This window comes from Microcaecilia unicolor, chromosome 13 (assembly GCF_901765095.1).
Source record: "Microcaecilia unicolor chromosome 13, aMicUni1.1, whole genome shotgun sequence".
In the NCBI taxonomy this organism is placed as follows: domain Eukaryota; kingdom Metazoa; phylum Chordata; class Amphibia; order Gymnophiona; family Siphonopidae; genus Microcaecilia; species Microcaecilia unicolor.
In genome coordinates, this window is record NC_044043.1 from 13192012 (window position 1) to 13209734 (window position 17723).

At 44.1% G+C, this 17723-nt stretch overlaps 1 protein-coding gene across 2 annotated transcripts in view; it reads left to right on the plus strand.

The window, feature by feature from the left end:
- NLK (nemo like kinase) overlaps positions 1-17723 on the plus strand; it is a 470815-nt gene that overhangs the window by 273228 nt on the left and 179864 nt on the right. The window lies entirely within an intron of this gene.

Here is a 17723-nt window from a genome sequence, read left to right on the forward strand (position 1 = left end):
CCCACATTTTCCCACCTTTTGCAGGCTCAATGTGTCTTAAATATAACTATTAATGGCATTAGCCGATTACGGTCTGAACAAATACATGGTTTAGTTTGTTTTCTAATTGATCCATTCTCATCTCTCCCTACATTCCTCCCCGGGAACTCCGTTCACTGGGTAAATCTCTCTTACCTGCACCCTTCTCCTCCACTGCTAACTCCAGATTCCGTTCCTTTTATCTTGCTGCACCATATGCCTGGAATAGACTTCCTGAGCCGGTACGTCAAGCTCCATCTCTGGCCGTCTTCAAATCTAACTAAAAGCCTACCTTTTTGATGCTGCTTTTCACTCCTAACCCTTATTCACTTTTAGACATTTATGATCTGATGTTCTGCCACATCAGTCCAAAAACACAAAAGGAATACCAAGAGCCTTCAAAAACAGGACAAGTCCTTTTATTCCACAGCATAAATCAATCTTTTACATCTGTGTCTCAAGCTTGTACATATATGACCCGACACAGGACTTGTTTCGGCGCACAGTGCCTGCGTCAGGGATCTACATCAGAAATAGTAATATAAAAAAATGTGTAAATAATAAAAACATGGATCAGAAAACAAAATTGAAATTGAATAGGAAAAGGAACCTGCAAAGACAGATAACACTTATGAAGAGATACAGTATGGTGCAGACATGCATACTATAGAGGATATGTCTGACACGTCATAAAAAATATAATGTATATATAAAACTAGTAAAAAAAAGCCCCGTTTCTGATGCAAATGAAACGGGGGCTAGCAAGGTTTTCTTCAGAGTGTGCATGTGGGAGTGTGTGTCCCTGCCCTCTGCCCTCTCTCCCTCCCCCTCTCCCCTTGGAGTCCAGTCCTTCAGTGTTAGTTTCCTGCTGTTCTGTGTTACAGAGAGAGTGAGGGCATCTCTCTCCCCTCCCCCTCTGAGTCTTTCACTGTTACAGAGAGAGGAATTTCGTGCTGTGCTGTTTTCCTTCACTCATGGGGAAACCGGATATCTCTGGCGCTTCACACTTCCGGCTGGAGGCTTCATAGAACGTTGGTCTTGCCTTTTATATATATAGATAGTTCATTTAACACACAGTGTGATATGAGTTTAAAGTGTACCTTGTGCATTGTGACACGTCCAAAAATAAAAAAAAAACGCAGGTGAATTGATCACGAGTTAAACTGAAATAGTTCACTGTTTGATATCAAAAGTCCAGTATAAACTTGTCCAGCATAACAGCTGGAGACGAAAAGATAGGAACATTGGCCATAAAAAATAAGATAAAAACTTAAGCATACTCAAATTCCCAAAAGAAACACCCCATGGAAATACTTTTAAAACAAATAGGAGGAAATATTTTTTCACTCAACGAATAGTTATACTCTGGAACTCTTTGCTGGAGGATGTAGTAACAGCGGTTGGCATATCTGGGTTTAAAAAAGGTTTGGACAAGTTCCTGGAGGAAAAGTCCATAGTCTGCTATTGAGACAGACATGGGAAAGCAACTGCTTGCCCTGGGATTTGTAGCATACAGTGTTGCCACTATCTGGGTTTCTGCCATGTATTTGTGACCTGGCTTGGCCACTGCTAGAAACAGGATACTGGGCCAGATGGACCATTGATCTGACCCAGTATGGCTACCCTTATATCCTTATGTGACCAGTAAGCACAAATATACATTTTTGTTAGTTTTAGACAAATTATTGTGTTCTATTTTTAAACCAGTTTTTTCGTATCTGTCACGTTCAAAATCAGTTGTCCATACTGTGATATTACATTTATTCCAGGTAACACTTTTTGTTTGTTTTATTTTGTATGACACTATTGAAGAAGTTTGTCTCACCAGTGTTAGTTTAAAGTTTATACCTATGTTTCATTCCATAGCGTCCCCAGATCAATCCAGAGACTTGTGGGTTATGCCCCTCCTCTAGCAGGTTAGATAGAGAGAACTCAGAAGTTTGCTACAATGGAGCATGTGCAGCCAGCCTCACTTCAGTATTCTCTCTATCTAGCAGGTAGAAGGGAGCATAAAGTACAGCTCTGTGGCCTGAGGCTCCTATCGTGTTCCCTCGGGTGTGTTGAGCTTTCTCTGAGGTTGAGATGCTGGAGCACATTCTGGGATACACCTGGTGGTGCCAGGTCCCTACCCTTCTCCCCCTGTCAGCCTACTTAAATTCTGTTGAGGATTTTGGCTGTATTCCTCTCCTGTCTCTTAAAAAAAAAAGAACCAGACGGAACGATTCTCCAGTCCAGCCTCATTTTGGCTTGCTTGGCGCTTGGAACAATTCTCCAGCTTAATTGGAACGTGAGCAGGGCTGGGACTGCGGAGAAGGTAAGGCTTTTGGGGCTATGTCCGTTCCGTTAGAGTCCGTTAAGAGCGGCTTGCACTGCAGGGCACGGTGGCACGTCGCTTCCCTGCGAGTTTTGTTCCGCGATGGTAGTGAGTCATAGTGCGGATCAGGGGATCGCGAGTTGGGCACCACGGCGCCCAAAGGGATCGTTTCTCGCTTGGCGGGAAAGTCTGTGACTGGAACGGTTGATCTGCCGGTACCATTTTCTCGCTAGCGCCGTGGTCTCAGGATGCGGCGGTGGGATCTGTTGGAGCTCCCTCCGACGGAGAAGCCTCGATTTCTCTCCCGGAAAAGGCTATTATGGGGGCATTTCCCCCGGAGTTTGTACTCTTTTGCTCAAAGCGTTTTTATTGCGCTCTGAGGGAGAGGGGCAGGAGCCAGCCATTTTCGAGGCTCTGCTGCCTCGGGCTCTGAGTTCGTACAGAAGCCGCCTAAGACGGCCCGGTTGGGTTTAAGGGGCCAGTAGAGTGGAGGAGTAGCATAATGGTTAGTGCAGCAGGCTTTGAACCTGGCTGTCTGGGTTTGTTTCCCTCTGCTGCTCCTTCTGTCCGTGAGCAAGTCACTTAGCCCTCCATAATAACCCTGGGACGACATATGGATTCGGAGGGTGTTGCAGAGCATATACAAAAACATGGACTGATGAGACAAAGTCAGCACGGATTTAGTGAAGGGAAGTCTTGCCTCACCAATCTAATGCATTTTTTTGAGGGGGTAAGCAAACATAAGTACATAAGTAGTGCCATACTGGGAAAGACCAAAGGTCCATCTAGCCCAGCATCCTGTCACCGACAGTGGCCAATCCAGGTCAAGGGCACCTGGCACGCTCCCCAAACGTAAAAACATTCCAGACAAGTTATACCTAAAAATGAGGAATTTTTCCAGTCCATTTAATAGCGGTCTATGGACTTGTCCTTTAGGAATCTATCTAACCCCTTTTTAAACTCCGTCAAGCTAACCGCCCGTACCACGTTCTCCGGCAATGAATTCCAGAGTCTAATTACACGTTGGGTGAAGAAAAATTTTCTCCGATTCGTTTTAAATTTACCACACTGTAGCTTCAACTCATGCCCTCTAGTCCTAGTATTTTTGGATAGCGTGAACAGTCGCTTCACATCCACCCGATCCATTCCACTCATTATTTTATACACTTCTATCATATCTCCCCTCAGCCGTCTCTTCTCCAAGCTGAAAAGCCCTAGCCTTCTCAGCCTCTCTTCATAGGAAAGTCGTCCCATCCCCACTATCATTTTCGTCGCCCTTCGCTGTACCTTTTCCAATTCTACTATATCTTTTTTGAGATACGGAGACCAGTACTGAACACAATACTCCAGGTGCGGTCGCACCATGGAGCGATACAACGGCATTATAACATCCGCACACCTGGACTCCATACCCTTCTTAATAACACCCAACATTCTATTCGCTTTCCTAGCTGCAGCAGCACACTGAGCAGAAGGTTTCAGCGTATCATCGACGACGACACCCAGATCCCTTTCTTGATCCGTAACTCCTAACGCGGAACCTTGCAAGACGTAGCTATAATTCGGGTTCCTCTTACCCACATGCATCACTTTGCACTTGTCAACATTGAACTTCATCTGCCACTTGCACGCCCATTCTCCCAGTCTCGCAAGGTCCTCCTGTAATCGTTCACATTCCTCCTGCGACTTGACGACCCTGAATAATTTTGTGTCATCGGCGAATTTAATTACCTCACTAGTTATTCCCATCTCTAGGTCATTTATAAATACATTAAAAAGCAACGGACCCAGCACAGACCCCTGCGGGACCCCACTAACTACCCTCCTCCACTGAGAATACTGGCCACGCAATCCTACTCTCTGCTTCCTATCTTTCAACCAGTTCTTAATCCATAATAATACCCTACCTCCGATTCCATGACTCTGCAATTTCTTCAGGAGTCTTTCGTGCGGCACTTTGTCAAACGCCTTCTGAAAATCCAGATATACAATATCAACCGGCTCCCCATTGTCCACATGTTTGCTTACCCCCTCAAAAAAATGCATTAGATTGGTGAGGCAAGACTTCCCTTCACTAAATCCGTGCTGACTTTGTCTCATCAGTCCATGTTTTTGTATATGCTCTGCAATTTTATTCTTAATAATAGCCTCCACCATCTTGCCCGGCACCGACGTCAGACTCACCGGTCTATAATTTCCCGGATCTCCTCTGGAACCTTTCTTAAAAATCGGAGTAACATTGGCTACCCTCCAGTCTTCCGGTATTACACTCGATTTTAGGGACAGATTGCATATTTCTAACAGTAGCTCCGCAAGTTCATTTTTTAGTTCTATTAATACTCTGGGATGAATACCATCAGGTCCCGGTGATATTGTATATCTGGATTTTCAGAAGGCGTTTGACAAAGTGCCGCACGAAAGACTCCTGAAGAAATTGCAGAGTCATGGAATCGGAGGTAGGGTATTATTATGGATTAAGAACTGGTTGAAAGATAGGAAGCAGAGAGTAGGATTGCGTGGCCAGTATTCTCAGTGGAGGAGGGTAGTTAGTGGGGTCCCGCAGGGGTCTGTGCTGGGTCCGTTGCTTTTTAATGTATTTATAAATGACCTAGAGATGGGAATAACTAGTGAGGTAATTAAATTCGCCGATGACACAAAATTATTCAGGGTCGTCAAGTCGCAGGAGGAATGTGAACGATTACAGGAGGACCTTGCGAGACTGGGAGAATGGGCGTGCAAGTGGCAGATGAAGTTCAATGTTGACAAGTGCAAAGTGATGCATGTGGGTAAGAGGAACCCGAATTATAGCTACGTCTTGCAAGGTTCCGCGTTAGGAGTTACGGATCAAGAAAGGGATCTGGGTGTCGTCGTCGATGATACGCTGAAACCTTCTGCTCAGTGTGCTGCTGCGGCTAGGAAAGCGAATAGAATGTTGGGTGTTATTAAGAAGGGTATGGAGTCCAGGTGTGCGGATGTTATAATGCCGTTGTATCGCTCCATGGTGCGACCGCACCTGGAGTATTGTGTTCAGTACTGGTCTCCGTATCTCAAAAAAGATATAGTAGAATTGGAAAAGGTACAGCGAAGGGCGACGAAAATGATAGTGGGGATGGGACGACTTTCCTATGAAGAGAGGCTGAGAAGGCTAGGGCTTTTCAGCTTGGAGAAGAGACGGCTGAGGGGAGATATGATAGAAGTGTATAAAATAATGAGTGGAATGGATCGGGTGGATGTGAAGCGACTGTTCACGCTATCCAAAAATACTAGGACTAGAGGGCATGAGTTGAAGCTACAGTGTGGTAAATTTAAAACGAATCGGAGAAAATTTTTCTTCACCCAACGTGTAATTAGACTCTGGAATTCATTGCCGGAGAACGTGGTACGGGCGGTTAGCTTGACGGAGTTTAAAAAGGGGTTAGATAGATTCCTAAAGGACAAGTCCATAGACCGCTATTAAATGGACTGGAAAAATTCCTCATTTTTAGGTATAACTTGTCTGGAATGTTTTTACGTTTGGGGAGCGTGCCAGGTGCCCTTGACCTGGATTGGCCACTGTCGGTGACAGGATGCTGGGCTAGATGGACCTTTGGTCTTTCCCAGTATGGCACTACTTATGTACTTATGTACTTATGTACTAGGGTGTCCCACGGTCAGGGGAATCCTTTTCAGGGCACCTTGAACAGAGGGAGTTGCCTGCGGGTGAGGGAGGCTCTTTAAAGGGAAGAACTGATTCCGTTCTTTATACAGGCATTGTAAGTGCTAATTTTATATCCTCTGCGGTTAGCTCTTCCATTTGGTCGGGCACTAGGAGCCGGCGGAAGCGTGTTAGGTTCATGAGGCTATTCTGTTCTTGGGTGTATGTGCGCGCTTGATTATTAGCATTTGTATGCGCTACCAAACACTTGCAGCGCTGAACACCTGACATTTATTTATTTTATTTATTTATTGCATTTGTATCCCACATTTTCCCACCTATTTGCAGGCTCAATGTGTCATAAAGAGACAGTCCCTGCTCAAGAGCTTGCAATCTAGTGTAGCTCCATCTTTATTGCCACTCCACATGGCACTGCTGAGGCCCCAGTGCTCCCCTGGGTTCTGATGTGCTTGCAATTTAGGCAGTTTTATATGTAGATCTTTCAATAATGTGATTGGGAACCTAGTGTGGAGCACTCCAGTTTCTGCATATTGGTTTTCCACAGCTTTGAGTCTTCCTCAGCTTTCCAGGGGCGAGGTAGGTGACCCTTTAGTCCCCTGCAGCTGTGCCGTGACAGTGAGAGCCTTATGCTGCTGCTTGGAAAGTACTGCCTCTGAAAGTCTCCTGGTAGAGATGCCTGTGCTGCTGGAGGTGAGTTACAGTAAGACTATTTCTGTTTACATCTTTAATGGAAGGGAGGAAGGGATCAGGATTAGGGATCCTACCCTAGGTTTTCACTCTTCCACTCTTCTTCTTTCTCAGACATGGCAGTACAGTGTTTTAGTAGTCAGGCTTAAGGCTGTTGACTAGATGTTTTTGTGAGAAATGTTACATTTTGAGGCTAGTGCAGGCCTCTCAGGTTTCTCTCGGTTTCCTTGGTAACTCTGCACCCTCTGGGCTCCCCTGGTGACATTTGCTGTTTGGGTATTGTTTACATCAATCTAGTTTTATTGAGGAGGGCTGCTGGCCTTTGAGCCTGAAGGTTATAGGTTCAAGGCTGGTTTTTCCATCCTATGGGCTCAGCTAGATTTCCAGTGGGGCATATTTTATTTCATTATCTCTTATGGCTTGCTTGGCCAAGTAGTTCTTACATGACTGGAACAGTTTTCAGAACTCTTCAGTTTTAAATTTTGCTCTTCTCTCTCTCTTAGCACACTGATACTGGCCACACTTTTACATATTAGCCTCAGCTGCCTGGTACTGCAGCGTTCCCGGTACTTCTAATTGCTTCTTATGGGGTACCTAAATTTCATAAGGAGTGACCCAGGAGCTACTTCAGTGTAGAGATAGCTTTAATAGTGGTTGCAATCAGCTGAGAGTAAGCACTGAGCTCTAGAGGTGCGGCTTCACGACCCATTGTAGCTTGCTTTTTGTAGCATGCAATGGTACTACAGACATATGCTGCTACATCATCTGTCTCTGGTGTACCTGGTAGTACGACTGATACTCATCAGGGCGGAGCTTTTCTTCCGGAACAGCGACGAGCGAAGCTGTGCCAGGTTTCTTCCCTCATTCGGCTGAAGGCTCCAACAGCGTTGGACTATGTTCAGGGGTCGTTCCTTGGGCCCGGAGCCGCATGTGGCCTTTGCAATGGTATCTACTCAGCCGTTGGTCTTTCCTTTCCAAGGTTCTTCGATTCGTTTTCCCTGGACACCGCGAGCTTCTTTTGCTCTGCGGTGTTGGCTCAGGTTGGATACTGACTTGAGGCATGCCTCTTGCCGCGTCGGAGTGGCGTATGGTTCTTGGCCACTTAGCTCAGGGGAGTTGGTCCCCCTCGGAGTCCAGGTTGCAGTTGAATCTCATGGAACTAAGGGCATTTCGGTTGGTGCGCCTAGCTTTCGAGATGTTGTTGAGAGTTCAAACAGTCCGAGTTCTCTGCGACAATGCGACGGCGGTAGCGTACTTCATTCGGCAGGGCGGAACTCGAAGTGCTCCGCTGGCAGAAGAGGCGTCTGTGCTGTCTCTTGGGGCAGAGAAGCATCGAGTTCGGTTGTCGGCGGCTCACATAGCAGGAGTGCTAAGTGTACAGGCCAACGTTTTCAGTCGCAATCGCTTGGATGCCGGGTAGTGGGAGCTCTCTCCGCCGGCTGTCAGCCAGATTTCGGATCGCTGGCGGACTCTGGTGATGGATTTCATGGCTTGATTCTACAATCCCAAGGTACCCGGTTCTTCAGCAAAGTGCAGCTGTGACCAAGTGGTAACAGCACTGGTCTTGTAATGCAGAGGTAGAGGGTTCAAATCCCACTGTTACTACTAATAAAGCTGTGAGCAACAACAGTTAAGAGGCAGAGAGTTTGAGTCCAAAGGAATAGACGCTATTCTTCAGCCGTGGCCGTTGGAGCTTCTATATGTCTTTCTTCCGTAGCCGATGGTCGGTCAAGTAGTGGGGAAATCTTTCGTCTTCCGGGTCCGGTAATACTTATTGCACCGGACTGGCCCAGATGTCCTTGGTATGCGGGCTTGATTCGCCCTCCTGACCGACGAGCCGTTCCACCTGTCTCACTGGCCGGGTCTTATCCATCAGGGGCCGGTAGTCATGAAAGATCACGCTCCATTTGGGCTTATGGCCTCGCCTTTGTACGGTCGCATCTGAGGTGTCCAGGATAGCCGGAGGCGGTTTTTGGGACCATGTTACAGGCGCGCAAATGTTCCACTTCTATTGCGTATGATGGAGTGTGGAGGTCGTTTGTGGCTTGGGGTTCCTTGGCAGGCATTTTCCCCTCAATCAGACCCTCTTGGGTCCGTTCTGGCTGTTTTGCAGGAAGTGATGGTTAAGGAACTGTTGCTAAGTACTTTAAAGGGTCAGTTAGCGGCATTGGCTTCCTGGAGGGGTCGTTCGGGGAGCCACTCCTTAGTGTCTCTTCCGGAGTTTCGTTCATTTTCTTCGCGGTGTAGGGCATCTCAGACCTCCTTGGGTTCCGGTGGTGCCGGATTAGAATTTGAACTTGGTCCTTAGGGCGTTTCGGCGGTCTCCTTTCGAGCCCCTGAGTAAAGATCTTGAATGTTTTCAAGTTGAAGACTGTATTTCTGGTGGCAATGGCTTCAGCCAGGCGGGTGTCTGAGCTTCAGGCCCTTTCGTGCAGAGCCCCTTTCTTCGTTTTTCGGAGGCGGGAGTGACAATTCGAAGGGTGCCGTCCTTGGTTTCTAAGGTAGTCACGCGTTTTCACGTTAACCAGGGAGTGGTGTTGCCATCCATCCTTCAAGCAAGAGGATTTCCCTCACAATTTTCGAGCTCTACGAGGTTTAGACGTTAGGGGACCTCTGATGTGTTATTTGGAGGCGACTAATTCGTTTCGAAAGTAGATCATCTTTTTGTGCTGTTCGCAGGTCATAAGAAAGCGAACATGACCTCTAAGGCCACGGTCGATCGGTGGCTTATGGAGGCTATTGTGTCGGCTTACCTGTTGTTGGGGGATTCTTTCCCTATTCGCATTCGGGCACTCTCCAAGAGGATTCAGCCTCTTCTTTTGCGGAGTGTCGTCTGGTGTCGTTGGAGGACATTTGTTAAGCGGCGTCTTGGTCGTCTTGGCATTCCTTTGTTATGCATTGCCGTCTTGATGTTGCTGCGCATCGAGAGGCGCTTGTTGGAACTTCTGTGTTGGCGGCCGGAATAGGCCGGTCCCACCCTTGATGAGGATTGCTTTGGTACATCCCACAAGTCTCTGGATTGATCTGGGGACGCTATGGAAGGTAAAATTATGTCTTACCTGATCATTTTCTTTCCATTAGTCCCGCAGATCAATCCAGAGCCCCTCCCTGGAATTCGCTTTCGTAATCTCTGATCGGATTCAGTATACAAAAAGTCTTTAAAAACATTCTTATTCGCCAAAGCTTATTCCACTGGCAACTCCTTTGTTTAACCTCTCTCCCTTCCTGACTGTACATGGTTATCTGCCAGTTGCTTTGCCCCTATCTTTCACCCTCAATCTGAAACTGAGTCATCTTTGCATTGTATTTTTTCCTCTTGAATTATTGTAAGCCACATTGCGCCTGCTCCTGTGGGAAAATGTGGGGTAAAAATGCACCAAAATAAATAAAAATAAAATACTTCAGTCGGTTCTGTTCACGTTCCTTTGTCTCTGGATGGGTAAGGCTGTTAGGGTGTGTTTATATTTACATTTCTAACATAGCAGCTCGGAGAGTTTCTTCCAAGTTTATGCTGCTTTTGCAGAGACAGGAGAGTGTTCTATGGTTCTTACTGCTTTGGTATCGTTATACTGAAGTGAGGCTGGCTGCACATGCTCTATTGTAGCAAACTTCTGAGTTCTCTCTATATAACCTGCTAGAGGAGGGGCATAACCCACAAGTCTCTGGATTGATCTGAGGGACTAATGGAAAGAAAATTATCAGGTAAGACATAATTTTACCTTGTAGTGATAGTGTTTAACTCCATGTCAGGCGCTACAGCATTACATTTTTTTAAATTTAATTTAATCAGCACATACATTGTGTCTTTGAATCTTCCACTCACTAGGATAGGTCACGCCAGTAGCGTCACATAACATTAACAACATCATTCTTCCTGTCGATAAGCACAGATAACACACCATTAACTTTGGTTACACCTCTTAGGAAGCTTTGTACGTCATGTTTGACACCACTTTATTTTTTTAAAATCTGAGTACTGGAGAAGACACACCATTTCATTTGTATACTTACGAGGATACACTACGCTAGGACATTTGGAATAGTGTTGTATAAGTTTTTGATCCAAAGTACTGCACGAGATTATATATCAGTGTAGATCTATATTGTGCTGAGGTAGAACTTAGAGCAACAGGTTTTGGTACCAGTAAATGTAGGCATTATTAGGACCTAGACTAGGAAATGTAAGCTTATTGTTTATGTGCAGTTCCACACAAGGTTTGTTATACTTTTTCCTGGATGAACTTTAGTGGCAACCAGATTTATGTAGTTTATGTAACTTACAACGCAATGCACACTGTGATCTCTTAACGCTCTAGATTCTGCATTTCTGGTCACCGCATCTTTAAAAAGATATATTGGAATTAGAAAATGTTCAGAGAAAGGCGACGAAAATGATAAAGGGGTTGGACAACTTCCCTATGAAGAATGGCTAAAGCTCTTCAGGGCTCTTCAGGCTGGAGAAGAGATGGCTGAGGGGAGATATGATAGAGGTCTATAAAATAATGAGTGGAATGGAATGGGTGGACGTGAATCACTTGTTTACTCTTTCCAAAAATACTAGGACTAGGGGGCACGCAATGAAGCTACAAAGTAGTAAATTTAAAACGAATTGAAGAAAATATTTCTTCATTCAACGTCTAATTAAACTCTGAAAGTGCCAGAGAATGTGGTAAAAGCAATTAGCTTAGTGGGGTTTAAAAAATGGTTTGGATAGCTTCCTAAAAGAAAAGCCCATAAGCCATTATTAAAATTAACTTGGGAAAACCCACCACTTATTTCTAGAATAAGCAGCATAAAATGTTTTGTACTGTTTTGGGATCTTGCCAGGTGCTTATGACCTGGATTGGCCACTGTTGGAAACAGGATGCTGGGCTTGATTAACCTTCTGTCTGTCCCTGTATGGCAATACAGTCCTTATGTACTTGTGTAATGTAGATATCCCAAGAGCAAAAGAATGCTGCAACTATTAATGATCATTTGTCAAGTTAGATGATGTTGCAATGCCTGTATTCAAGTCATTGTTTGAATTCAAGTCTCTTTTTGTGAAACAGTATAGCTGGATGAGTTTATATTTGTGTTTAAATAATAAATTAATGTCTACTGACCAGTTTATATTGATTTATCTGAATGAGATGTAAGTTACATTAGGATTAGAATGTAATGAGTCCGACCATTGTAATTTGCTTTGTGTAGTCCAACAAGGACGAATTTTGCATTTATTGCACCACACAGAGCGATTCTATATTTTTCACCTAATGGCTTTCAATTAATAAGGATTTGTCATTACAGTTTAGTACAGTTCTTGCCTGACATATATTAACTAATTATAGATTGAACTGATGGTGTATCACTTTCTTATTGTATTTTTTGGTGTTTCTTTTCGGAATTTGAGTATGCTTAGGTTTGCTTAAGTTTTTATCTTATTTTTTTAAGGACAAGGTTCCTATCTTTTTGTCGCCAGCTGTTATGCTGGACAAGTTGGACTTTTGGTATCAAATGGTGAGCTATTTAACTCATGATCAATTCACCTTTCACAATTATGCACCTGGGGTTTATTTTTATTCTCGGACGTGTCACAATGCACAAGGTACACTTTAAACTCATATCACACTTTGTGCTACATGCACTATTTAATATATACATTATATTTTTATGTTGTGTATCAGTTACACATCCTACATAGCATATATGTCTATACCATACTGTGTCTTTCCATGTGTGTATCTGTCTTTGCAGGTTCCTGTTTCTATTCAATTTTGTTTTCTGATCCGTTTTATTAATTTTCTGATTCGTGTTTTTATTATTTACACATTTTTTAAAATTATTACTGTTTCTGATGACCCCTGACGCAGGCGCTGTGCGCCAAAACACGGCCTGTGTCGGGTCACAAATGTACAAGATTGAGTCATTGATGTACAAAACTGATCTACGCTGTGGAGTAAAAGGACTTGTCCTGTTTTTGAAGGCTCTTGGTACTTCTTTTGTGTTTTGGATTGTGATTTTTTTTCTTTTAACCCTCTCTGTTGTTTTGTTGCTGTTGCATCAGTCAGCATAAATGCTGGCCACCATGGTTCATGGTTATGAACCCAGATATTCAGTGCCAATATATGGGTATTTGCCAGCACAGAATATTGTGGTGTAAAGGACACATATGCACATAAACACTGCCATGCTGGGAAAAGACCCAAGGTCCATCAAGCCCAGCACTCTGTCTCCGACAGCGGCCAATCCAGGCCCAAAGAATCTGGCAAAAACCCCAAATTTAATAACGATCAATGGACTTTTCCTTCAGGAATCTAACCAGACCCACTTTAAACTCAGCAAGGCCAGCTGAGTAACAGTTAGCTGAGTAACAGTGATATTTAGCACCATTAGCTTTTTTGCTGTCCTAATTTATCTGAATATTGGCACTGAATATCGCTTGTCTGGGGTGGTCTATAGACATTTTCAGTAGCATTATTTGGATAATACTGCTGCAAATCTTGGCATGGCCAAGTTAGTTGCACTTATCTGGGTAGCACCTGCTACCCAGATAAGTGCCACTGCGTATCAGGCCATTGATTTTCATATACTTATTTTCTGAAAAATGCTAAATATGGGAAGTTGAAATGCCTCCCAGTTCACATTGTTCTCAGAATTCCAGCATGACTGTAAATCCCACATAATGATGATATGTGGTCTTGACGCTTTGAGGCAGGATATAGAATGATCATTCAGTACCAATATTTGAGAGGCATGATTTTCAGATAGCCTTATTGCCCGAATTCAAGATTTTCCTATCTTAATAACTTTAACTTCATGTGCACTGCTGTATTATTCATAGTCTCTGTAGCACATTGTTTGACTCTTGATCACAATGTGACCACCACAAAAACTGGAACCTTAAAGTGGTCCTCTGACTAGAATAGCAACTTGTGGAAAGCAGAGCTTAGGAGCTAGTGACTACTGCTTCTTCAAGAACCATCCTAATGCATTTTTACTGTGCAGTAACTAAGAATGAGAGATACGTTTCTAGGCATTTAAACTAGAAGGGGGGGGGGTGGCATATGGAGGCAGGTCACTTCAAGTGGTCACCCCCAGCTAAAGCTAAAAGCAAGATGTGACAGTAGAAAAGAAACCATTGAAAACAACAATCTTAGCAAATCAATTCTTACCAACACAGCAGGAAGTGAGACAAAACAAAAAAACTAAACAGAAGATAAAAATGCCACTGAAATGTAGATGGAAAGCGATGACCACAAATGCTCGCAGTCTAAGCAATAAAGTTCATGACCTGCAAGCCCTGATGTTAGAGGCAGACTTAGAAATTGTTGCAATCACGGAGACATGGCTCAATGATTCCTATGAATGGGATGTAAACGTACCAGGCTATAATCTATTTAGGAAGGATAGAGATGGTCGTAAAGGTGGAGGAGTAGCTTTGTATGTGAGAAATGATATCGCAGCGACTGAAATGACAGGGGCCAGGGGAAGGAAGAAGCGATATGTATCACCTTAAAAAGAGATGATAGAACCTCTGTCCACATGGGTGTTATCTACAGACCTCCAACACAATCATAGAAACTAGATAAAGATCTTATTACAGGTATCCAAAAGTTGGGAAAGAAAAGAGAGATGCTGTTGCTGGGAGATTTCAATCTGCCAGATGTGAATTGGAAAGTTCCATCTGCGGAATCGGAAAGAAGTAGAGAAATCATGGATGCTTTTCAAAGTGCTCTGCTCAGACAAATGGTGACTGAACCCATGAGGGAGGGAGTGACACTGGCTCTGGTGCTCACAAATGGGGATAGTGTGTCAAATGTCCGAGTGGGTGCCCACCTGGGCAGCACTGACCATCAAACAGTTTGGTTTGATATAACAGCTGAAGTGGAGGGCAGTCACTCAAAATTCAGTCCTGGATTTCAAGCATGCTGACTTCATTAAAATGGGGGAATACCTGAGGAAGGAGCTGATGGGATGGGAGGACATGCGAGAAGTGGAAGGGCAGCGTCCAGGCTGAAAGAATCTATAAATATGGCTACAAACCTTTATGTAAGGAGAGTAAATAAAAGCAATAGAAAAAGGAAACCGATATGGTTCTCCAAGCACGTGGCTGAGAAAATAACGGGTTAAGAGTTGCCGTTCATGAAATATAGAAAAACGCAAGAAGAGGAACACGGAGAGGAATACTGTATGAAACTGAAAGAAGCCAAGAGAGAGAGACGTCTGGTAAAAGTGCAAGCAGAATAACAAATGTCTAGAAATGTAAGGAGTGGCGACAACAATTTTTTCAGGTATATTAGTGCAAGGAGGAAGACTAAAACTGGAATTGTAAGACTGAAAGATTCTGCAAACTGCTATGTGGATAATGATGAAGAAAAAGCAAATTTGCTAAACAAATACTTCTGTTTTCACTGAAGAAAATCCTGGAGAAGGACCACAATTGAATGGCAAAAGTACATATGAGAACGGAGCAGATATAGCACCATTCACAGAAAAGAGTGTTTATGAACAACTTGAAAATCTAAAGGTGGACAAATCCATGGGACTAGACGGGATCCACCCCAGGATATTGAGGGAGCTCAGAGAGGTTCTGGCGGGTTCTCTAAAGATTTGTTTAATAAATCCTTGGAGACAGGGGAGGTTCCGTGGGATTGAAGAAGAGTGGATGTGGTCCCTCTTCACAAAAGTGGTGATAGGGAAAAAGCTGGAAACTACAGGCCGGTAAGCCTCACTTCAGTTATTGGAAAAGTAATGGAAGCGATGCTGAAGAAAAGGATAGTGAATTTCCTGGAATCCAGTAAGTTGCAAGATCCGAGACAACATGGTTTTACAAAAGGTAAATCGTGCCAAACAAATCTCATTGAATTCTTTTATTGGGTGACCAGAGAATTGAATCAAGGACGTGCTATAGATGTAATCTATTTAGATTTCAGCAAAGCCTTTGACACGGTTCCCCATGGGCAGTGGCGTACCAAGGGGGGGGGGGGGGGGGGGGGGGGGGTGGTCCGCCCCGGGTGCTCGCCGCTGGGGGGGGGGTGCCGCAGCGAGCACCTGTCTGCTCCCAGTTCGCTACGCTCGCTAAATTCTCTCGTTCGCTGCAGCTCCCTCCCTCTGCCCTGGAACAGGAAGTAACCTGTTCCGGGGCAGAAGGAGGGAGCTGCAGCGAACGAGAGAATTTAGCGAGCGTAGCGAACTGGGAGCAGACAGACGCGCGCTGCGGCACCCCCCTCCCAGCGGCGTGCACCCGGGGGGGGGGGGGTCATTTCGCCGGGGGGGGGGGGGGGGCGCATCGGCGATCCGCCCTGGGTGCCGTTGAGGGTAGAAATATGTGTTCACTGAAAGAGTAGTCTAGCTCTGGTGTTCGTTACCGGGGCATTCGGCACCTCAAGATAGCAATTAGGTTCAGCCCAATTCCAGAGGAGTAGGCCATGGTATGCTCTTGTAACCAACCTTGGATCAGCGTATGCCTTGTTCACAAATGTGTGAGTAAAGGTACATTGATGTGTCTGTTAAATTGTGGCAGCAATTGATGGAGTCAGCCTGTTCAGCTGTATATAGTCATCCATAGACTATATGTCCATCGACATGTCACTTTTTTTTTAAACCGAAGATCATACAGATGCTTTGAAAGTGCTGCATGCTGGGGTGTGGTTGCATAACAGTGTAAGTTACACGTGTCTGTTTGAATATATCAAACATATGTTGTGAAGATGTAGCATAATTGTGGAGACAGTCATATATGAGTGCTAGTAAAGTGCTAACTTTATGTAGAGTGTCAACTGGAAGGATCGTAATAATGGGTTCTCCATAGCAGGAGGCTGTACATGTTGGTATGCATTATATGTAGAGATGTACTATGCGCAATGAGCCAGAATACTAGTTTGTCAGTAAGAAAATTAAGAATAAACATATTGTGTGCCCGTCATGTAACCAGGTACCTCTCTTGTGCAGCCAAGGATAGAACAATCTCCTCCTGCCACAGGCTCCCGGTACAGTGAATAAACAGATGTCCACCCGTAACTTCAATCTTAAGGACTTTTATTCCATGCAGGTTTCTAGTACACAGTTCCAACAGCAGCATAGCACATACCAGGATTCAAACTGAAACTGCCTTAACCCAACTATCCTGGAGGTGACTTTATCACAGTCATGACCCAGACTACTAGTTGATGTCAGTTAGAAAGTTAAAAATAAATATATCGTGTTCCCGTCATGACCCAGCATACTAGTTGATGTCAGTTAGAAAGTTAAAAATAAATATATCGTGTTCCCGTCATGACCCAGCATACTAGTTGATGTCAGTAAGAAAGTTAAAGAATACATGTGTGCCCGTCAAGACCCAGAATGTGTCAAAATCCAACGATAGAACTGTATGTGAGCATGCTCATACTAATACTTGTAGGCCAAGTCCCCAAGGTTTAACGAAGATGTAATGACATGTCTATTAAAATGTTTTATTACGAATTATGTGACATTGGCATTGTAAATAGTCTACTGTGCCATCCTTTGCATTATTATTTGAATATTTCAGTTGTCTATTGCTTTTGTTTGATTTATTCTTACTGCACACAGTCTTGAATGTTGGTAAATGAATTTCAGAAATCAGTCAATATATAATAAATGTGTTGCATAGGCTGGAGTAGTGTGGCCACTCAAGGTTAAGTTTATGTGGGAAAACCAAGATGGCATTGTCAAAATCCATTCTGGATCCAATGTAACTAATTTGCTAAATATCCATCCGAGGGATGCAAGGAGACAGTTCCTTTAACAGTTATTGTAGGATTATGAGACCCAGTACCATAGCTTCCGCTGGCCCATTCTGGACTGTAACTTAGATAAGTAGGAAATTCCGAGGATAGCAGATCACATACAACTCATTACGAATCCTCTCTAACTGAGTATAACTCAAACCTTCAAGTATTAATTCTCATAGAATTAGGAGGAAAAACCTCAACTGACTCCCAGGCTTTAAGCCACAAAATTACAGGAGTTCACATTGTCATCATTGGCTGAAATACGTCCCAGAAATTCAATAATGGAAATAATCTTCTTATTGCAGAAAGAACT